We start from the raw sequence: 24,166 nt of genomic DNA on the forward strand, positions 1-24,166 counted from the left end.
GACCTGAAAATTGAAATAGAAGCAATAATGAAAACAAAACCTGAGTAAATTCTGGAGATTGAAATATTAGGGAAGGGAATAGGAACAGATGTAAGCATCACCACAGAATACAGGAGATGGAAGAGCCTCTCAGGAGTAAAGGACGCAATAGAGGTAATTGATACATCAGTCAAAAAAGGTTAATGCTCAAATTTCCTGACACAAAACATCCAGGAAATTTGGGATACCATGAAAAGACCTAAAAGTAATTTAAAAAAAGGTGAAGAATCCAAGATCCAAGGCCCAGAAAATATTCTCAACAAAATCATAGAAGCAAACTTCCCCAACCAAAGGAAGAGATGCAAATAAACATACAAGAAGCTTATAAAATACATCTAGACTGTACCCTGAAAGAAAACACACCTGGCTTGTAAAAATCAAGACATAAAATCTACAGAGTAAAAAAAAAATATTAAAAGCAGTAAAGGAAAAAAGGTCAGGAAACATACAAAGGCAGATCTATTAGAATTACACCCAGATTCTCAATGGAGACTCTGAAAGCTAAAAGTGCCTGGACAAATACCCTGCAACCTCTGAAGAAAAGCACAAGTGCCAACATAGAGTACCATAGACAGCAAAACTCTCAATCACCATGGAGAGAGAAAACAAGAAACTTCAAGACAAATCAAAATTCACAAGTTATCTATCCACAAATCCTTCCCTCCAGAAAATACTAGAATGAAAATTCCAACCCAATAAGGATACTGTGTACAGAAAATATATTACATATGCAATTATATATCAGAGAAAACAAGGAAATCATTCAATTTCTCTCTCTCTCTCTCTCTCTCTCTCTCTCTCTCTCTCTCTCTCTCTCACTCGCTCTTGCTCTCGCTCTTGCTCTCTTTCACATTCGCTCTAACATACACACAGACACACACAAACACACAAACACACATAGACAAACATACTCACTCTACCACCAACATGCAAATAGCAGGAAATAACAATCATTGCTCATTAATATCTTTCATCCCCAATGGGCTTGATTTTCTTAAAATAAAAAAAAAGATACAGGCTAAAAGATGCATGGAAAAACAGGACCCATCATTGTTTTGCATAAAAGAAACAAACCTCAGCCATAAGACATTACCTCAGGAAAAAAGGCTCGAAAAAAAAGATTTCAAGCAAATGTAATGAAGCCGCAAGCTCAAATGGCCAACCTAATAACTAATAAAATAGACGGTCAAACAAAATAAGTAAAAAAAAAAAACAAAAAAAAAACAAAACCAAAAACAAACAAACAAACAAAAAACAACAAAAACACGGGTAAGGACACTACATACTTAAAAAAGAAAAAAAAATCTACCAAAATGATATCTCAATTCTGAACTTATATGCCTCAAACACAAGGGCACCAATATGTCTAAAAGAAACATTGTTACATCCTAAATTGCACACCAAACCCCTCACATTAATAGCAAAAGACTTTAAACCGACAGAACAGTCAAAACTAAGCAGAGAAATAAAGAAACTAATAGACTTTTTGAATCAAATGGTCCTTACGTCTATAGACTATTTCATCAAAACACAAAAGAATATACCTTCTTGCACTTCATGGATCCTTCTCCAAAATTGACTATATAGTTAGTATCAAAGCAAGCCTCAACAGATAAAATAAAATAGAAATAAACTTTGTTATCAGAACACCATGTATTAAATCTGGACTTCAACAACAACAAACACACAGTAAAGCATATACATTCATGGACATTCAATTTTTTTCATTTTTTGAATGTTTTTTATTAACATTTCAAATATTTCCTGGTTTCTTGTCCATAAACTCCCTATACCGTCCCCATCCACCTTTTTAAAAAGCTTATTCCTCCTCTGCAACAACTTCCCTTCCATCCTCCCTGCCCTGACATTCCCCTACACTGGGAAGTCCAGAGTTGACAAGACTAAGGGCTTCTCTTCTCATTGGTTCCCAACAAGGCCATCCTCTACCACATATGCATCAGAAGCCAGGGGTCCATCCATGTGTACTCGTTGGGTCATGGTTTAGTTCCTGGGTGCTCTGTTTGGTTCGTATTGTTGTTTTTATGGGGTTGCAAGCCCTGTTAGCTCCTTGAATCTTTTCCCTAACTCCTCCAATGGAGAGCCCATTCTCTGTTCAATGGTTTGCTACTAGCATTTGCTTTTGTATTTGTCAAGCTCTGGCCGAATATTTCAGCAGAAAGCAATATCAGGCTCCTGTCAGCACAGATTTCTTGGCTCCATCAAAATTGTCTAATTTTGGTGGCAATATATATATATATACATATATATATATATATATATATATATATATATATATATATATATATGTGTGTGTGTGTGTGTATAGTGGATCCCCTGATGGAGTTGGCTCTGAATGGCCATTCCTTCAGTCTCTGCTCCAAGTTTGCTGCCATATCTCCTCCTATAAATATGTTATTCCCATTTTAAAGAAGAGCTGAAGCATCCACACTTTGGTCATCCTTCATCTAGAGCTGAATATGGTTTGTGGATTGTATCTTGGATAATTTGAGCGTTTGGGCTCATATCCACTTATCAGTGAATGTATACTATATGTGGTTTTTTGTTATTGGGTTACCTCACACAGGATCATATTTTCTACTTCAATCCATTTGCCTATGATTTTCACGAAATCATTGTTTGGATAGCTGAATAGTACTACATTGTATAGGTGTGCTCCATTTTCTCTATTCATTCCTTTGTTCAAGGGCATCTGACTTCTTTCAAACCTCTGGCTATTATAAATAACGCTGCTATGAACATAGGGGAGAATGTGTCCTTGTTATATTTTGGAGCATCTTTTGGGTATATGCCCAGGAGAGGTACAGCTGGGTCCTCAGGTAGTACGATGCCTGTTTTTTTGAGGAACTTCAAGATTGATTTTCAGAGTGCTTGTACCAGATTGTAGTCCCACAAACAATGGAGGAGTGTTCCTCTTTCTCCACATCCTGGCCAGGATCTGTTGTCACCTGTGTTTTTACTTTACCCATTCTGACTTGTATGAGGTAAAGTCTTAGTGTTTTTTGTTTTGCATTTCTCTGATGTGACTCGGAATGTTGAACATTTCTTTAGGTAGTTCTCAGTCATTAGATATTCCTCAGCTGAGAATTCTTTGTTTAGCTCTGTAACCCATTTGTAATATGGTTATTTACCTCCGTGGAGACTAACATCTTGAGATCTTTGTACATATAGTATATTAGACCTCTTTCGGATGTAGGATTGGTAAAGATCTTTACCCAAACTGTTGACTGTCATTTTATCTTAATGATAATGTCTATTGTTTTACAGCAAAAAGCAACTTGTCAATTCATTTAGAATACCAAAAACCCAGGATGGTGAAACCTATCCTCACCATGAAAGAATTTCTGAGGAAATCACCATCCCTGACCTCACGCAGCATTAAAGAGCAATAGTGATAAAAACTGTCTGGTATTGACACAGAGACAGGCAGGTAGATCAGTGGAATAGAATTGAAGACCCAGAAATGAACCCACACACCTATGGTCACTAGATCTTTGACAAAGGAGCTAAAACCATCCAATGGAAAAAAAGATAGCATTTTCAATAAATGGTGCTATTTCAACTAGAGGTCAGCATATAAAAGAATGCAAATTGATCCAAATAACCATATTACAAATGGAGTACTGAGCTAAACAATGATTTCTCAGCTGAGGAATATCAAATGGAGTGAGAAGAACCTAAAGAAATGCACAATATACTTAGTCATCAGAGAAATGCAAATAAAAACAACCCTAAGATTCCACCTCACACCAGTCAGAAGAGCTAAGATAAAAAATTCACATGAGAACAGATGTGGCAAGGATGTGAAGAAAGAGGAACACTCCTCCATTGTTGGTGGGATTGCAAATTGGTACAACCCCTCTGAAAATCAGTCATCCTGAGTGAGGTAACCCAATCACAGAAAAAGACACATGGTATGCACTCAATGATAAATGGATATTAGTCCCAAAGCTCAAATTACCCAGGATACAATCCACAGACCACATGAAGCTCAAGAAGGGTGACCAATGTTGAGAATGCTTACTCCTTCTTAAAAGGGGGAACAAAAATATTTATAGTATGGATATCGAGGCAAAGTTTGAAAGAGAGACTGAATAAATGGCCATTCAGATCCTGCTCCACCTGTGCACAATATTTATATAGCCACCAAGATTATATAAGATTGATGAAGCTAAGAAAGGCATGCTGGAAAGGAATAAAAGAGCTGAAGGGGCTTGCAACCACTTAAAAACAACAATGCCAACCAACCAGATCTCCCACTATCTAAAGACTATACATAGACTGACCCATGGTTCCAACTGCATATTTGGGAGAGGAAGGCCTTGTTGGGTACCAATGAAAACAGAAGCACTTGGTCCTGCAAGGATTGGACCCCCAGTTTAAGTGAATGTTGGGAAGTGGGTAGGGGGGTTGAATGAGGAGGGAACACCCTTATAGAAGAAGGGAAGGGGGATGCTATTGGGCTCTTGTGCCTGGGAAAGGGAATAACATTTCAAATGTAAAATAAAAAAATCCAATAAAAAAGACATATTCCTTATAAAAATGTGACTTTTATTTAAAAACATCTCTTTTATATGCTACTATGTACAAGGGCCAATTTTTTAATCATGAACACATATACACCAAAAAAAAATGAAAATAGTGCCAGAAAAAGTATCAAATTTTCTAGGTAATGCCCGTAATATTTAGGGCAAAAAGAAACATATATGTGATAAGTCTATGTAAGTATAGGAAGAGACTATAGTTAAAATTTACATAAGCAGTGAGCACTAATGTTTACCTAAGTGTTTCACAATAAACAACTATGCTGTGAAAATATGTAAATATTCCTACCATATTAAGGGAAATGTTTCATCATGAGTACTAAAACCTCTTCTCATATTCAGTCAGAGATATTTGAAGTGAAGATTCAAAAATGTTTTAAAATGGTGTAGTAAATAACAGTTTTAATAACCAATGTCTAAGTCAATTGACAACAAATTTCAACCTGGAATGAGGATACTTGATAAAAATACTGAACTATTCATTTGAAAGTAGTATTAATAAATTAATTTAAAATACAAAAATTGCATCTATTGAAATTCTTTTGAAGTTTAAACATTCTCATTAGAATTGAAAATTAGAAAAGATACATCTACTGGAAGAACAGCCCTGATATGCTCAAATGGTTTACATCCAGGTGAATTCCCTGCCCTGCCCTCAGGTACCTAGCAGATGCCTTAATCATTAGCTTCCTGAGCTGCTGCCAGGTACTCCAGGTATGCCAGGTGTGTAGCAAAAGGTTCCCTCACTATCCAAAATTTCTCATTGTTCTCCTCTGTTTCTGACTCTGTCTCTGTCTCTACCCCCCCCCTCTCTCTTCCTGGCATATACTTCATCTTTACTACCCTTTATATCCACCCTCCTTGATCAGCTCCTCTTTGTCTGCTTGTCTGCATGTGCACTTGTTTGCATCTACCCCTTGCTTATGTTCTCACTTCTCTACCCTCCCTAATAAATCCCTTTTATACCAGATCTGTTACATTACTTAATTTCACAGGGGTGCACCTTGGCTTTACTCACCAAAGGTAAGCCCTCACAACATTATATGTCATAACATATGTACTTCTGTTCAACAAAAAGTGTGTTCATTTAGTAAGTCCATTTTCATATATAAACACCTTTTTCTGAAGTCCATGTTGTGTTTCCCCCGAGAGGTACTATAAGACACAGCAAGCAGCATTTACCATGTAGAACCAGAGAAGTGTGATTGCTAAGTCCCTTGTGTTTATCGGTGCCACTTTGTTAGGCCCACAAAATTTTATACTATCAGATATTTCTGAGAAGGAAGTATGGTAAAGATGAGGTATGCAATCAATCTTAATACAGTGAGAAAAATATTTTTGAAAAACATGACATATGTTAATACGTAAGAAATACAGCCCGATTTCTTTTTTTTCTTTTTTTATCTTTATTAACTTGAGTATTTCTTATTTACATTTCTTTTTTTTAAATTTATTTAATACTTAATAATAATTCTTCGGTTTCCGGGCAAACATCCCCCTCCCCCCTCCCCTTCCTTATGGGTGTTCCCCTCCCAACCCTCCCCCCATTGCCGCCCTCCCCCCAACAGTCTAGTTCACTGGGGGTTCAGTCTTAGCAGGACCCAGGTACAGCCCGATTTCTTAAGTAGCAACGACAATGTCTTAAATAAAGGTATAGATTATCATGTGCCTCAGGATACAGTTTAAAATACTAAGGTGAATACAACTCTGTATTTTTATCTCATCAACTTTATTTCCAATTTGCACAGTGATGAAGAGCCTCGGCTCTAGGTATGACTTTTTAAATAAAGACACTTTGACTGGAATATATATTTCTAAGGAATGAAACTTACCAAGAATGCAAATGAGAGGTGTGCTTTTTTGATTTTTGTCAACTTAATAAATATATCTAGAAAGGAAACTTAATGTGTTTATAACATTGGCCTATAAACGAGTCTATAGAGTATTTTGATGAGTAGTTGGTGTGGAAGTGCCATACACACTGTGATCATCACTATTCCTGAACTGGTGGCACTGGATTGTACAAGATTTCATGATGATCAGGCTAAGAAGAACAAGACAGTGGGCAACATCCATCACTGTTCTCTGCATCAGTTTCTGGTTTCAGGTCCTCCCTTCACTTATCAGTAGGATTAAATATTAGCTGAAAGATGAAATACATGATTTCCTCTCCAAGTTATTTTTGGTCATGGTATTTTATCAAGACAACAGGAATTCTGAGTCAAAGGGTCAAATAGGCTGTGTTAGAGAATAAATTGTTAATGAAAATATCATGGGTGAAATATTTTTATGTTAATTATTATTTTGCATTTACAGACTTAAATGACTCTCTGAGAGAGAGAGACATATTCTGAAAGAATCTGATCAACTCAATGTCTGTATTTCACATCAATGCATTTGTTGCTATTAATCACAATTGCAACTGTTCACCAAACTACCCATTGTAAAATAAGTTACAATTTATGAAACACGAATTAAAGGGGATTAGAGATATCTGCCCAAATTATAGGTAGTTCTCCTGAAGTGGAAGTGGCTCCCCCAAACCAGTTATTATATAAGGTTTCTGTAATATAAAGCAGGGTTCATGGACCCCCAAATTTTTCCAAGCTTCCTTTGCCTCAAACATCTCTACCAGGAATTCATGAGGGAATTTATCCTTGAGTCTGTCTTCTTTTACAGTTTGGTGTGGCAGGCATGCTTGAAAAATTGAAGCCTACTTTGTAAGTTAAGGAATGCCCTGAAAATTGTTGAGAGTTTAGAGAAAATTTTCAATATTCAGAAACATTAGAGGGTTAGAGAATTGGCAAGTTCATGCAGAAAATCTGCGCAGTGTGATGTAGTAAGAAACACGCCAGCTGCCAAATTGTCTTTTCAGTATAAACTTATTTGTTTCAAGAACAATTGCAATAAGCATGTGAAGCCAATGTTCTCTACATAATCACCTCTCATTTACTGGGGAATTTGGGTAAAACACAGAATGAAATGAGGTATTAACTTATTTTTCCCTAAAGTTCATAGAATACATAGGAAAGAATATATACATTTATTTATGATAATGAACCCTTTTGTGATCCAAAATCCTGGGACATATAGGAAAAGTCTGTTAAGAATTTTTCCCCATTTTGTAGGCTACTATTTTGTCATATTGGCAGTTTCCTTTTAGAGAAATTTTGCTTTAGAGAAACTTTTTCAGTTTCATGAGGTCTCATTTATGATTTGTTGTTCTTGGTGCCTGAGTCATTGGTGTTCTGTTCAGGAAGTTACCATTTTTACCAATGTATTCAACTGTGGAAAGTTATTCCACACTTTCTCTTCTGCTAGATTTAGTGTATCCTGTTATATGGGGAGGTGTTTGATCCTCTTAGAATGAGTTTTATTCAGGGTGATAAATAGGAATCTATTTGGATTCTTCTACATCGAGACATCAGTTAGAACAGAAACATTTGTTTAAGATTTCTTTTTCCATTGTCTAGTTTTGTCTCCTTTATCAAAATTAAAGTGACAGTTCCTATCTTGTTTTACTTCTAGGTCTTTGATTCAACCACTTTGAACAAACCCTCTGTTTCTATATGAACACCATACAGTTTTTATACCTATTGTTCTGAAGCACCGCTTGAAATTGGTGTGGTAGCACTTCCAGAAGATCTCTTATTGTGTTCTATAATATCAGCTATCATAGAATGTTTGCTTTTCTGTATGAAAATATGAAGTGAATGATTCTAGCTGATATCTCTAACAGTTGATATGGAGCTTAAAATGGTCATCAATTACAGTCAGGCATGATGTCTAATGACAGGATAAGAAGAACAGTCCACGTTCAAAACATCAGACCCATTACCTGCCCTGCCTATAAGAAAGGCAGGACAAATATGGAGCAGAGTCTGAGGGGATTGCCACGCAGTTACAGGCACAACTTGAGACTGATTCATGGGCAAGAATCAATTTCTGGCACTATCAATTTTAATTTGTTCTACTCACCTATAGGAACCTAGCATAACCATCCTCTGACAGGCTTCACTCAGCAGCTGAGAGTGAAACAGATTCAGAAGCACATAGATAAACATTAAATGGAACTCAGAGATTCTTTTGGAAGATTTGGGTAAGTATTGCGGGGTCTTACCTTCAAGTACTGGAAGATAACCCTGAACATTGGCAATACCCTATATAATATGTGGGCTTTATAGGATTTCAAATTCCCAAACCACCAAAAAAGTAGCATATTCCTTTTAAAGAGATATCTGTTGGTTTGCAATTTGTAGAAATATGTGACACTCTGTTATATACTAATTCCTTTTTTGCACATTGTGTATCATAATCCATAACTGGGAAACATGGTTAGCCTATGACATATAGTAGCTTCTATCATCTTATTATAGTATAACTTCGTATGAAATTCTATTATAATTGCTTGTGCTTGGATATGTTTTATGAAGCCTATATAGTAGTAGATTTCCCTTTGACATTTTGAATATTCTTTTTTTTTTTTGGTTCTTTTTTTCGGAGCTGGGGATCGAACCCAGGGATTGAATATTCTTTAATGTTTATTATCTTTCTCCATATTCCTTCATCTGTATGGACTCTTATTTGTTGTAACCATGTCTGGTGGTTTAAATAGATATGGCTCCCATAGACTCATGTGCTTGGATTTGTAGCCCACAGGCAGTGGAACTATTAGTATCTGTGGCCTTGTTGGAGGAAGTATATTACTATAGCATCAGGTTTTTAGGCTGTGCTCAAACTATGCCCATTGTGGCACACAGTTCCTTTCTTCTGCCTTCAGATTATGATGCAGAACTCTTAGCTCCTTGTCTAGCAAAATGTATGCCTGAATGTTGCCATAGTTGCCACCAGGATGATAATGAATTAAACTGTAAATGTTTCTCCCATTAAGTTTTTTCCCAATTAAACATTTTTTAAGTAATGCATTGATCATGGTGTCTCCTCACAGATATAAAACTCTAACTGGGCCACTATTAATCTATCATTATTTCCCCTTTCCCTTTATTCCACTGTATTTGTTTTCTTACCCCTGAAACCTTCCATTTCAATGTCCCACGAATACTTTTCTGACCTTTATCTGTATTTCAAATGAAATTAATATGTCTATAGTTTCAAAACTAATATCCCACAATGAAAGGAAATGGGAGACTCATAATTTATGAGGTTATACTGCATACTCTTTACAAAAATGAATATCATCACATAAAAGGTGTGCTGCTAATATACACTTGAAAGCATGTCCTTTTCATCAAATAATGTCAATCTCCTAGGGTCACAACCTCAAAAAAAACATATTCTCCATATCCAAGTATCTATTAATTTCTGATAGCTCTTTAGTTAAATAGGTGAGGGATTAAACAAAATATTAAGAGAATATAATGCTCAGGAAATGTATAGTCCTTCTGGAAAAGATTTTGTTGAAGATTTGTTAAAAATCATAATAAACTATGAAATCTTAAAAGAGCTAGAGAATACTGAGGTAAAAATGCCCAGTGCTGATGTACTAGGATTTCAAGAAATGGGGATTCAGAGACAGCAGAGGTCTTGTTGGACACCTAGCCTAGATTTATTGTTTAATTATAGGCAGATGAAAAACACTATCTCAGAAAAGAAAAAGCAGGTGAATGGCACTCAAAGAATGATACCCAAAGCCTCTTCTGGTGTTCAAAGACATACACATATATTTGAAAGACCCCCCTCCACATAACTAGTCTGAAGAAACTCTGGCCATCTTGAGCGTCTTGAGTAAATTATTGAAGTCTAGAAAGCAAATGCTCCTTTGGACACCTAATTAACATGTCTAATTTAAATTAAACATCACTTCTTTTTAAAATTTGTTTATTTTAATGTATTTATTTTATTTATTTACATTTCAAATGTTATCCCCTTCCAGCTTTCCCCACTTCAAGCTCTCTATTCCATAACCTTCACCCCTGCTCATGGGGGGTTGCTCACCTACCCACCTGCCCACTCTTCCTCACTGCCCTAGCATTCCTTTACACTGGAACATTGAGCCTTCACAGGACCAAGGACATTACCTCACATTTATGCCATATAAGGCCATCCTATGCTACATTTGCAGCTGGAAGCCTGGGTCCCTCTATGTGTCCTCTTTGGTTGGTGGTTTAGTCACTGGGAGCTTGGGGTTGGGGGGAGTCTGGTTGGTTGATATTTTTATTCTTCCTATGGGGTTGTAAAACTCTTCAGCCCCTTCAGTCCTTCCTCTAACTCCTTCATTTGTATCCCTGTGCTCAGTCTGATGGTTGACTGCAGGCATCCAAATCTGTATTCGTCACGACTAGTGGAGCCTCTCAGGAGACAGCTATATCAGGTACCTGTAAGCAAATGCTTCTTGGCATCAGCAATATTATCTGGGCTTGGGGGATGCATATGGGATGTATCTCCAGGTGGGTCAGCCTTTAAATTACCTTTCCTTCAGTTTCTGCCCCATTTTTGCCCCTGCATTTGCTTTAGACAGGAGCAACAGGGTTAACTTTTCTGAGATAAGTGGGTGGCCCTATTCATCACCCAGGGACTGTGTGTAACCTCTGGATATGGGCTCTACAGGTTCTCTCTCCCTTTGTTGGGTATTCCAGCTAATGTCATTCCCTCTGTGTCCGGAGTGCCTCTTGCTTTCCTAGCACCTGGGACATTCTGGTGGCTATTCCCAGTTTCCCATTGCCCATTGCTACACACCTCTGTTCAATTTCCTGACCCTCTGCACTACTCCCCTGTCTCTTCCCACACCTGATCCTCTCCCTTTTCTCCTCCCTCTCCTCTCTTCCTCCCAACTCCATTGTACCCTCCACCTCCTGTGATCATTTTGTTCTTCCTTCTAAGTAGGACTAAAACATTCACACTTTCTTGAACTTGAAACATTCTTCTTCTTGAACATCATATGGTCTGTTATTTGTATCTTGGGTATTCTGAGCTTTTTGCTTAATAATCACTCATTAGTGAGTACATACCACGTGTGTTCTTTGTGATTGGTTTGTGAACCTCAGGTAATATTTTCTAGTTCCACCCATTTGCCAAATTTGATGAACTCACTGTTTTTAATAACTGAGTAGTATTCCATTGTGTAATTGTACCACATTGCCTGTATCTATTCCTCTGTTGAGGGACAGCTGTGTTGTTTTCAACTTCTAGGTATTATAAGTATGACTGCTATGGACATGTGTCTTTGTTGTATTTTAGACCATCTTTTGTCTATATATGTTCAGGAATGGAAAAGCTTGGTTACCAATCCTATATTCAACAGAGGGCTAATATCCAATATATAAAAAGACTCAAGATGAAACACTCCAGAAAACCAAATAACTCTATTAAAACTGGGGTACAAAGCTAAGCAAATATTTCTTAATTGAGGAATCTCGAATAGCAGAGAAGCACATAAAGAAATGTTCTGTAGGATGATGTCATTATGCAGGTGAATGCAGGTACAAGATAGAACATCTGTGATTGGATGAAAAGAAAGGATGGGTTGGAGAAAAGTTTTAGAGGAGGAGGACACTGGAGGAAAGTGAAAGGGGGAAGCAGCTGAGAGAACATGGAGGCAGATGTCACGATTCTTCTCTGCACATCTACAGGTTGTTATGAATATTCTTAAGGTATGGATGTGTACAGAGTTCTGTGTACTAGATGAACCAATTTTATCTTATGTATATGGGCAATTATATCTTGTCAATTGGATCAGAAAAAAAGGGTCAAATAGGAAATCCATGGCTCTAAGTTTGTTAGAGTGCTTACCACATAATATATTAAGATAGTTAACAGACATCAGTCCCAATTACCGTATACAGATAGATGGTTTTCAAAATGTCAAAAATCCACAAAATAATAACATTTAAAGTTTTTATCTTTTGTCGAGACACATCTGATCCTAATAGTTCCCCTGTGGTGGATTTAATGAAGAAATTGAGCATTTCTACCTCCAGGTGAGGTAATACCTTGTGATTCTGCAGTCACAGGGCAGAAACTTGCTATTTCACCTACAGATTAATACTGTCCACAAAGGTAGACCTCATGCAGAGTAGTCAACTTATAATGTTTGCTGAGTCAAAAGTATCAGCCCTTCAATGTTTCTGCATTTCAAGTGTCTGTCAGTTGAGTTTGGGCCACAAGGCAGAAGACATGTGGTCACAGGTTTCTAACAGAGGACTGTGTTAATGGGGACTTGTCTCTACAACCCATCAATTCTGGAAGCTGTATTAAGCTTCCTATGTTTATAAATAATTGGTCATTCCCAGATTTCTGATGGGGTTGAAGACTGATTATAGTCTCATAGTCTATCCGGCTGTTCAACTTTGAAAATATTTCATTAGATAGTTATCAGATTGTTTGCAAGCTAGCCAGGATGTAACTTAGATTTTATACATTTCTTAAGCTGTAACAGATAACTAAATGTTCTGTTTAACTGATAAATTTTTGGAGTGGGATTTAGGTAAATTTTATGCTTTTAAATAACAATGATAATAGTTGTGCTCAGCTTATATTTGAGAGAAAAGGTCTTTTTTTTTCTTTTTTTAACTTAGATAGACAGTGTAAAATGTAGGATGATGTCATTATGCAGGTGAATGCAGGTACAAGATAGACCAAGGCCTGTCATTGGTTGAGAAGGAAGAATGGGTGGGAGAAAAGTTTTAGAGGAGGAGTCTGGAGGAGAGAGAAAGAGGAGCAGCTGAGAGAACATGAAGACAGATGAAAAGATTCCTGTCTCCACATTTACAGGTTGTTATGAATATTTTTAAGGGATGGATGTTTATAGGTTTTTGTGTATCTAGATGAGTTAACTGTATCTTATCAAGATGGGCAGTTATATCTTATCAATTGGATCAGAAGTTATTTTGTTGGGTGTTCTTCCATGTGGTGATTTAATTTAGTTCAAGAACGTGTGTGTTGGCTGGAACACTGGGCCACCACAGAATCGGGATGTGTATGTTAGACATGGTGGCAACCTGCCTTGCAAAGTACATAGGTAGAGAGATTGTTGCTAGGCTTAGAGAGTAGCCATCGGCAATATTATATGGGTTGGAGCTAAGTGGGTGAGATGCTTTGCTGACTTGAATGATAATATCTGGCAGATTTCATGTGGCACTATGATGCTGGCTCTAGTACGGGATAAAATAAATAATTATTTTACCGCAACAATGTTCAATATCCTTAGTGATCATGGAAATGCAAATCAAAATGACTGTGAGATTCCACCTAACATGAGGTAGAATGGCTAAAATCAAAAATTTAGATGATAGCAGGTGCTGGTGAGGATGTGGAGAAAGAGGAACACTGCTGGTGGGATTGCAAGTTGTTACAACCACTCTGAAAATCTGGTATTTCCTCAGAAAGTTGCACATAGTGCTAAATATCTCATCTTGATATGTGTTTTCCATTTAATCTTTATAGTCTGCCATTTTCCTGTATGGTATGTCTGTCTCCTCCCTATGCAGAGGCACATATTCTCTGGGACAAATACCCCTTCCATTTTCCTTCATTCCCTTCCCCTTCTCCCACATCCTTTATCTCCTGTCTTTGTCTGATATTCCTCTGTCCCTTTGTATCTCTATGGCAAATAAATCTCCTTTGAACTGAAAACTTGGTCTTATAAGTCCTCAACCATATGACCAATTACTAGCACAGCTAAACTTAGCGAAAATGATGAGAATATGCATGATTAGATTTACCCAAATAAATAACTCTTACATTTATTTATAGAAATATGAAAAGCATCATGCTCATTTTTATATCACTTTCCACAGATTAATTACAACACTTGTTCAGAGTCCTAGAAGATGTTATTTTAGTGCTTTTTGAGAAAGAAAGATGTGTCCACCTGCCATTGCTCATTCATGAGTCATAGATGTCTCCCGTATCAATCACTATTTAATGAAATGCTTTAAAGGCTTGTATACAGGCCAATCTTATGGAAGCATTTTTAAAATTGAGGTTCATTCCTCTGAAATGACTTTAGCTTGTGTAAAGTTGATACAAGAGTATCCAGCAAACAGATAAATACCACCAATGTTACAGAATCTCGTGTCCTTAAAAGATTATTTTTCCCCACTGAGTTAATGATATTTATAAAAAAGGTGTATCTTTAGTGGTGATGTGGTTGGGAAAGACCACAGATTTGGAAGTTTGAAAGCCTTATATTTAAAGAGACATAAGCATTCTAACATTGACAATAAACAGAAACAAACATAGATAGACACCCATTTTTCTATTAAGCAGCAATGAAGAAGTCCACTAGAGGCAGATACAATCCCATCATACTCTTTGTGAAACATGAGATTCTTGTGTCATTTGTTAATAAGTGCCTCTAACTAAAAAAAAAGTATTGATTTTCATGCCTTTCTTTTTTTACTTTTCTTTTTTGCTACACACAAGGAGATGGGAGAAAAGATAGAGCAGCTTTCTTGGAGAATACACCAAAGTTAAGCAGACATATGATTTTCTTCCCAGGTTTCCATTTCTTTCCCTGATTGGTTTTTTCTTTATTCACTTATATGTACATACTTGGAGCTATTAGAGCCAAGTATGAATGTGTGGATTCCAATTCATGAATAATTTTTACAGTCAGACTCCTTGCTGTGGTTTATCTTTTGGCTGTTTTTCAGCTTTAGAGAAGAGATTGTGTGGCACTATATACAGAAGAATTACTTCAGATCACGCAATAGACAGAAATTTCATTCCCAATGCAGATATGATGGTCTGCTCCCACTTTTCTTCTGAATGATCATCCTGCTGCTTCCTATACAGTGCATTCTCTTTTCCCTTTGATACCAATGCTCAGGATTTGAGATCACTAATGATTTTATGAGAGAACTATGATTTATCTATATTTGGAAGAAATTGCTCCATTCTTCTTGTCCAGTCTGAGAAGGAAGATCCACTTATTCTGATATTATATGACTCTTCTATGTGCCTCATATTTTGAAGAATTGCAGGGGCCAGAACAACTGAAACCTGCAACACCCATTCAAACTTTACTAAATGAAAACATTGTTATCGTACAGCTTCTTTCTGCTAATCTTCACTTACTAATTTTCTTCAGTTTATTTCATTGTTTACACCAATTTCTTCCATGCACTTATTCCATATGTTTTCAAATATTTTTGTTTGATTGTTTCTGGGTATCATGCATTCTACTATAGTGAATAGTTTATATTCAGATTAATTTTATTCACTTTTTACACTTCTCAATAGGAATTTTAAAATATTTCCATGAATTTGCCTTTACAATGCTATAAAAAATCTGTGTCCTCAAGAAATCTTTTGGATCTGACTCATATGACTTCTATCCCAAGACTCTGGGGTCCTCTATTTACTTTATAATTTTTATATTTTTCTTATCATGCTAACATATAGTGGAACACGTTTTGGTTTTCTTTTCTTTTCTTTTCCATTTTTGACTTAACAAGGAGGAAGGTGGGGGCATCAATTTGATTTCTGCCATTTTTGGCATTATTTTGTTTAAATGTGTTCTGAGATATCAAAGGTTTATCATCATCATCCTTTTAGATTATGGTTCAATGACGTAATTTTCTTATTTAATTTTTGTTCTCTCAATGCTCCAATATGCATAACCTTGTTCTGTTTCTAATTCATAGCCTTTTTATGGGTTGTCTCTTTACACACACACACACACACACACACACACACACACACACACACATCATAATATCATGTGAGCTTTTCACATTTCTGTGATTTTTAATCTGTCATACAGATAAGGATAGAATAAAGACCCCTTGAAATGTGTATGTGTATTGGTTGATTGCGGTTATCTGGATGAAAAGTGAGCTTATTCTCTTGGAGCACAGAAGACTTAGCATTAGAGACCACTAATATCAATTCTTAATAAGAAGGGCCCTCTAAGGCTTGTATCCTCTTAACTAGCCTTTGGTCACAGTTTTTAGATAGGGACTTTGTGTCTTTCTTTTCTCCCTGTTGTATTAGTCCTGATCAGATACTTTCTTCTGTCCCTTCCTTTCACTTCTCCTAAAAATGTCTTCTAGGTACACAAAGTCACCTACTCATGGATGGTTTCTTTGTTCACTGAAGTTTCACTAACTGTACTCACATTTAAATATGTGGACAACTATATCAACTTACATAAGATGGAATACAAAAATATATGAGAAAAAGAATATAGATGGTGTAAGAATTGGTGGCTATGAGGATCCCTTGTAATAACTTCTTCTGGACATGACATTATTGTTGCACAAATGAACTCACGATGTCATTTGTTTCTTATGCAGAACTTGCACAGAATTATAAATACCAGCATTGAGGAGAAGCCCATAAAACACCCTCTTAAAGAAGATGGAAAGATCTCCCATCCTCATGGCTAGGTAGAATTCACATAATGAAACTATCTTACCAACAGCAAACCACAGATTCATTGCAACCTGCATCAAAATACCAATGTAATTTTTACACACTTTGAAAGAACAATCCTTGCCTTGATGTGGAAAAACAAAATCCCAGAATAGGCAAAAACAAATATGAACAATAAAAGAACTTATTGTGAAGAATGTTGTTTCTCTACTTTCTTTCTCAGCTCATTTATCATTGTTATAAACGAAGGCTACTGATTTGTTTGAGTTAATTTTATATTTGACCACTTTGCTGATGCTGTTTATCAAATGTAGAAGTTCGCTGGTAGAAATTTTGGTATTCTTTTTGTTTACTATCATATCATAATGATATCTTTGGCTTCTTCCTTTCCAATTTGTATTCCTTTGACCCAGGATACAATCTACAGAACTCAAGTTAACAGGATGAAGATCCCAATTGAGGGTGCTTCAATTCTACTTGGGACAGAGAAGAAAGCAACCACAAGGGCAGATGGAGGAAGAGAAATGGATGAGAAAATGGACAGGGAGGGGCAAAGGGGAACATGATCATGTATTGGGAAGGGGGAGAATAGGAGGAAGACCCTGAAGGCTAGCATATTGAATGGAAACAGGCAACCTTAGGAGGTAGAAGGTAGTGGTGGTGGGACCCTTTAAAATATACCAGGGATTTGGAAGGGGAGAGACACTCAGGACTCAAATGGAGCAATATTAGAAAAAATGCCCAACAGTGGAGAGAGGTAACTTTAAGAATCCATCTCTAGTAGAAGTCTGGGCATCAAGTGGAGGGATGGAGTTATCATCCCACAGACAAAAACTCTGAGCCATAGTTGTTCCTGTCTATATTAATTGCAGGGACAAAATTGGAGAAGAGACTGAGGACCAGTGACTGGCACAAATTGAGATCCATTCCTAGGGGGACCTCCAAGGCCTGAAACTATTACTGATGCTATGGTGTGCTTACAGACCAGAGCCTAGCATATGTATTCTCTGAGAGGCTCAACAAGCATCTGACAGAGACAGATGCAGATACTTATAGCCAAACAATGGACTAAAAATCAGGGACCTCTGTGGTTGAATTAGGGAATAGCTAGAAGTCGTTGTGGAAGGGTGACCTCATAGGAAGACCAGCAGTCTCGATTAATCTGGACCCCTCATATCTCTCAGATATTGGCCAACCACCCAGACATCATGTACTTGCTGGTATGAGGCCCCAAAACATATACATCAGAGGACTGCCTGGTCTGACCTCAGTGGGAGAAGACATGTCAAACACAGGAGAGACTTGGGCTCCCAGGCCCCAGGGAGTAGGGAGGTCTGCTGTGGTGGGGTAGGGTATGGGATCATCCTCTCAGAACTGGGGGAAGAAGAATGGATTGAGAAACTCAGAAGGTGGACCAGAAGGGGGATAAAGACTGGACTTAAAAAAAAAAGGATTTAAGATAATACAAAACAAACGACAATAAAAATAACAACAAACAAGCAAAAAAATTAAGAAAAAAATCTCAACAGAGGAATCTCAGATGGTTGAGAATCTCCTTAAGAAATGCTCAACATCTTTTGCCACCAGGAAAATGCAAATCAAAATGACTCTGCAATTAAACCTCACACTAATCATTATGGCTAAGATAAAAACTCCGGTGACATCAAATGCTGTCAAGGTTGTGGAGAACTCTGTGTCTTCTGAGACTGAAAACTTGTACAACCACTCTGGAAATTAATCTGTTGGTTTCTGAAAAAATTGAAATAGTTCTACCGAAAGGTCAATCTATAAGGCTTCTGGGCATATATCCAAACTATGCTCCAGCATACTACATGAGCACATGTGATCCTATGTTCATAGCAGTTTCATTTGTAATAGTGAGAAACTGGAAACAGCCATCAATTGGTTTAAGAAATATTTCAAGCAAATAATTTACACAGATAATGTGATTCAATTACATAATGGAATACTCTACAGCTATTAAAATTAATAATGTTGCTGTAAAACTATGAAAAATGCTGTCTTTTACCTCAAACTTGTTCTGGCACCTCAGTGCCACAACATATCTGGTAGAAATCTTCATCTCAGTCAGCAAAGCCTCTCATCCACTTTGCTCTATCCTATATTACGGTAGCTTCTCCCTGAGCCTGACAACAATCTATCTACCCATCTAGTTCGCAAGTCAGGTTGCCACCATGCTAGAAACATACATCCTGATCCCTTGGTGGCCTAGAGTTTCCAGCCACCACAAACTCTCTTAAACTTAAATCACCACGGGAAAGAACACACAACACAATAACCTCTGATTCAATTGATAAGATATAACTGACCACCTAGTCACACAAAGCCCTGTACACATGCTTTAAGAATATTCATAACAACCTGTAAATGTGCAGAGAAGAATCTTAATAACAGCCTCCATGTTCTCTCTGCTGCTTTCTCTCACTTGCTCTACTCTCCTCCTCTCTCTAAAATTTTCTCCTGCCCATCCTTCCTTCTTGTCCAATGACAGGACCCTTTCTATCTTGTACCTGCCTTCACCTGTGTAACATCATTCTACAATTCATTCTTTCTGTCTAATAAAAAGAAAACTTTTATCTAATATAAAGTGAGCATTTTGTAATTAAAAACATAAAATATATCTAACACCCAGCCCAACATATTATCAGTTAAACAGAATATTTAGTTATCCATTCCAGCTTAATAAGATCTTAAAATCTATGTTATATCCTGGCTATCTTGCATACTATCTGTTAACTATCTAATAAAAAATATATTTTCAGAGATAAACAGCCTGATAGGCTATGAGACTATAATCAGTCTTCAACCATGTCAGAAATCTGAGAATGACCAATTATCTATAAACATGTGAAACCTGAGAACTGAGAAGTTGTAGAGACAAATATCCACTAGCACAGTCCTCTGTTAGCAACATGTAAGCATATGTCTTCAGCTTCTGACCCAAAATCAATTGAGAGACTCTTGGAATGCAGAAGCTTTGAAGGACTGATAATTCTGGATTTATAGAGATTATCAGTCAACAACTATTCTGTAGGGAGCCGTATTGGATTTGGGCCTGGCCGCTTTGTGACTGCATAGCTCAAGATGGCTACGTGACTCTGGGCTGTATGGCCACAGATGCTCACCCCTAGGTGGCTGCTGTAAGATTATGAGATTGTTGGACAAAAGCCTCACCTAGGAAGACCCCGGGAGCAATCACAGGATGTTTCAGCCTGAGCAAAACACCGGATGTCCCTGAGCAGATTTCTGAGAAGGGTTCGACCTTTTCAAAGAACATGTCCCCAGAAGACAGTTGCCTCTTTGCTTATGGAGCATATCTTGCAGTTTAGTGATTCACCCTATATCCTTGGTCACTTCCCAATTCTCCCCCTCCCTAAGCTTCAGTTCCCGCTTCTATTCCTGCCTCAGAGCTTTATTTTGTCTTTTTTTTTTTTTCGGAGCTGAGGATCGAACCCAGGGCATTGCGCTTGCTAGGCAAGTGCTCTACCACTGAGCTAAATCCCCAACCCCACCTCAGAGCTTTAAATGCTGTACATTTCTCTCAATAAATGAGACCTTGACAACAGAACTTTGCTTGGTCTCCTTCTTCTCTTCACCCCCATTGACCCACAGGTAGAAAGCCTCTTCTGAATAATTGGACCCGCTGGACGGGTCAAGTGGTGCCTGAACAGGGACCCCCGAAGCATGGCTAACTACAGGACGACGGAGTAAAGGAGATCCGCGAAGAGACAGAGGACTCTTCAGACCGCATTGCTCCTGTGTCACTGGAGAGGGAGGTAAGACAGGGCCCCAAATAATTGTCATCCGATTTTCATGGGGGAGGTATTGTCTAAGGAAGCTTGTTTCATAGGAGAAATCAAGTGCTCACTCAGGGAGAGAGGATTAAGAGTTAAGAAAAAGAATTTAATCAAGTTCTTTTGTTTTATTGATGAAACGTGTCCCTGGTTAATTTTAAGCGAATTTTTTTTGTCTTTGTGTCAGAAACGTGTCCTTAGTTTATTATTGAAGGACCAGAAATTAATTCCTATAGTTGGAATAAGGTTGGAAAATATTTAAATGTCTTATTTTAAGAAAAAGGATCCTAGGAGTTTCCGATTCAGGAGGTAGCATCTGTGTCTTTGTGTCTTTGTGTTTTGTGCCCGATAAACTCTGGGTCTGTATTTGCTACTCTGGGTCTGTATTTGCTCGCAAGTTCTGGAGTTCTGGTTTTGCAGTTGCTCCTGTCTCAGGCTGAGAGGGAGGATCGTGTCTCAGGAGACAAGCGAATGTGAGCGATAGATGTGCCGGGGGGGGGGGGGGAGGCTCACTGATTGCGCTGCCCTGGGAGATGTCCCAGGAGGTAAGAAGGGACCCCAAGGACGCCTGGGAGATTCCGGTCTGGGTGCCAGTGAGGATTCAGTGATTCTCATGGATTGGAGAAAAGACCTGCCTTTCTGGTCGTCTGTATTTCCAGAGTGGTCCTTTTCTGTGTGTCTTAGGTCTTTGTTTTATGTTACTTATGACTTTGACAATGGGAAGATTCTGGTTGGGAAGGAGGAGTGATGTGGAATCTGCTCCCGTTCATCTGTCTTTGCTGAGCTCACGGAAGCCCCCATCTGAATCAGCCCAGTTTTGTGGCAATCTTGTGGCGGCCACTTGTTTTTTTGTTTTTGTGCACACTTGTGTGTGTGTGTGTGTGTGTGTGTGTGTGTGTTTGTCTGTTAATCTTTTGATTGTCTTTCTGTGTGACTGAATGCTTTTCCCCTCTTCGGAGGACCTCTACTTTCTGGACTCTCTTCTTGTTTTCTCACCATCCCACTTGGGATGCTTGTTAGTTGCTATTACAGGAAATCTATAATGCTCACTTGAGTGTGCTTTAGAAACAAGAATTTCAGGTTTGCCCTGGGTTCCATTGGGATAGGTGTGGGGATAGACTTGATTTCTGCTGCAAATGATGTAACATTGCATATGTTAGTATTCCTAACACTTCTTGGGACTGTGCCTTAGGGATCACAACCTGTATAAGTTTAGAAGTTCTAAAAGGCAGTCATGACCTTGGTGTATAGCTTCAGATAGTGTCCAGATTGGAATCGTGATGCTAAAGACTTAGTAAGACACAAGAGAGTTGAGAATTACTTAGGGCTATCCTAAGGCAGAGTCTAGCTAGGTGCTTCAAGGGCAGCTACAAGGGCATCTGCTGTTGCCCTGCAACACAAGGCTTATGGAGAATTCAGAATTGCCATTGACTTAGATATAGAAAGAGTAAAAAAAAGACTTTTTAGCTGACCTTCAAGAATCCCTAACCCCCCTCTCAGAGATAGTCCTTCAGAATAAAAGAAGATTAATTAGGAGGGAGAGCTAAACCTTCAGAGAGGCAGACAAGCCTGGGAAACCAGAAGAGAGTGCTCCCTGCACACACATCTCGGACGCCAGAGGAAAAAGCCAAAGACCATCTGGAACCCTGGTGCACTGAAGCTCCCGGAAGGGGCGGCACAGGTCTTCCTGGTTGCTGCCGCTGCAGAGAGCCCCTGGGCAGCACCCCACGAGCGAACCTGAGCCTCGGGACCACAGGTAAGACCAAATTTTCTGCTGCAAGAAAGCTGCCTGGTGAGCTTGGGACACACGGAAGCAGAATTTCTCTAGGACCAGGCACGTTCTGTGTTTACCGGAAGTCCCACACCCGCGGATCCCGGCCCACAGCAGCTCTCTGCTCCCAGACCCGGTGAGAGAGAGACCCAACCGCCTGGTCAGGTGGGCACTCCTGAGGCTGCAGAGCTGAAGAGACCACCAACACTGCTCACCCCTGCCCACATCCCTGGCCCAAGAGGAAACTGTATAAGGCCTCTGGGCTCCCGTGGGGGAGGGCCCAGGAGCGGCAGGACACCTGCCTGAGACACCGCCGGAACCTGAAAGAAACAGACCAGATAAACAGTTCTCTGCACCCAAATCCCATGGGAGGGAGAGCTAAACCTTCAGAGAGGCAGACAAGCCTGGGAAACCAGAAGAGACTGCTCCCTGCACACACATCTCGGACGCCAGAGGAAAAAGCCAAAGACCATCTGGAACCCTGGTGCACTGAAGCTCCTGGAAGGGGCGGCACAGGTCTTCCTGGTTGCTGCCGCTGCAGAGAGCCCCTGGGCAGCACCCCACGAGCGAACTTGAGCCTCGGGACCACAGGTAAGACCAACTTTCTGCTGCAAGAAAGCTGCCTGGTGAACTCAAGACACAGGCCCACAGGAACAGCTGAAGACCTGTAGAGAGGAAAAACTACACGCCCGAAAGCAGAACACTCTGTCCCCATAACTGACTGAAAGAGAGGAAAACAGGTCTACAGCACTCCTGACACACAGGCTTATAGGACAGTCTAGCCACTGTCAGAAATAGCAGAACAAAGTAACACTAGAGATAATCTGATGGCGAGAGGCAAGCGCAGGAACCCAAGCAACAGAAACCAAGACTACATGCCATCATCGGAGCCCAATTCTCCCACCAAAACAAACATGGAATATCCAAACACACCAGAAAAGCAAGATCTAGTTTCAAAATCATATTTGATCATGATGCTGGAGGACTTCAAGAAAGACATGAACACACTTAGGGAAACACACGAAAACATTAATAAACAAGTAGAAGCCTACAGAGAGGAATCGCAAAAATCCCTGAAAGAATTCCAGGAAAACACAATCAAACAGTTGAAGGAATTAAAAATGGAAATAGAAGCAATCAAGAAAGAACACATGGAAACAATCCTGGATATAGAAAACCAAAAGAAGAGACAAGGAGCTGTAGATACAAGCTTCAGCAACAGAATACAAGAGATGGAAGAGAGAATCTCAGGAGCAGAAGATTCCATAGAAATCATTGACTCAACTGTCAAAGATAATGTAAAGCGGAAAAAGCTACTGGTCCAAAACATACAGGAAATCCAGGACTCAATGAGAAGATCAAACCTAAGGATAATAGGTATAGAAAAGAGTGAAGACTCCCAGCTCAAAGGACCAGTAAATATCTTCAACAAAATCATAGAAGAAAACTTCCCTAACCTAAGAAAAGAGATACCCATAGACATACAAGAAGCCTACAGAACTCCAAATAGATTGGACCAGAAAAGAAACACCTCCCGTCACATAATTGTCAAAACACCAAACGCACAAAATAAAGAAAGAATATTAAAAGCAGTAAGGGAAAAAGGTCAAGTAACATATAAAGGGAGACCTATCAGAATCACA

Source organism: Rattus norvegicus, chromosome 1, assembly GCF_021556685.1.
Source record: "Rattus norvegicus strain SHRSP/BbbUtx chromosome 1, alternate assembly SHRSP_T2T, whole genome shotgun sequence".
In the NCBI taxonomy this organism is placed as follows: Eukaryota; Metazoa; Chordata; class Mammalia; order Rodentia; family Muridae; genus Rattus; species Rattus norvegicus.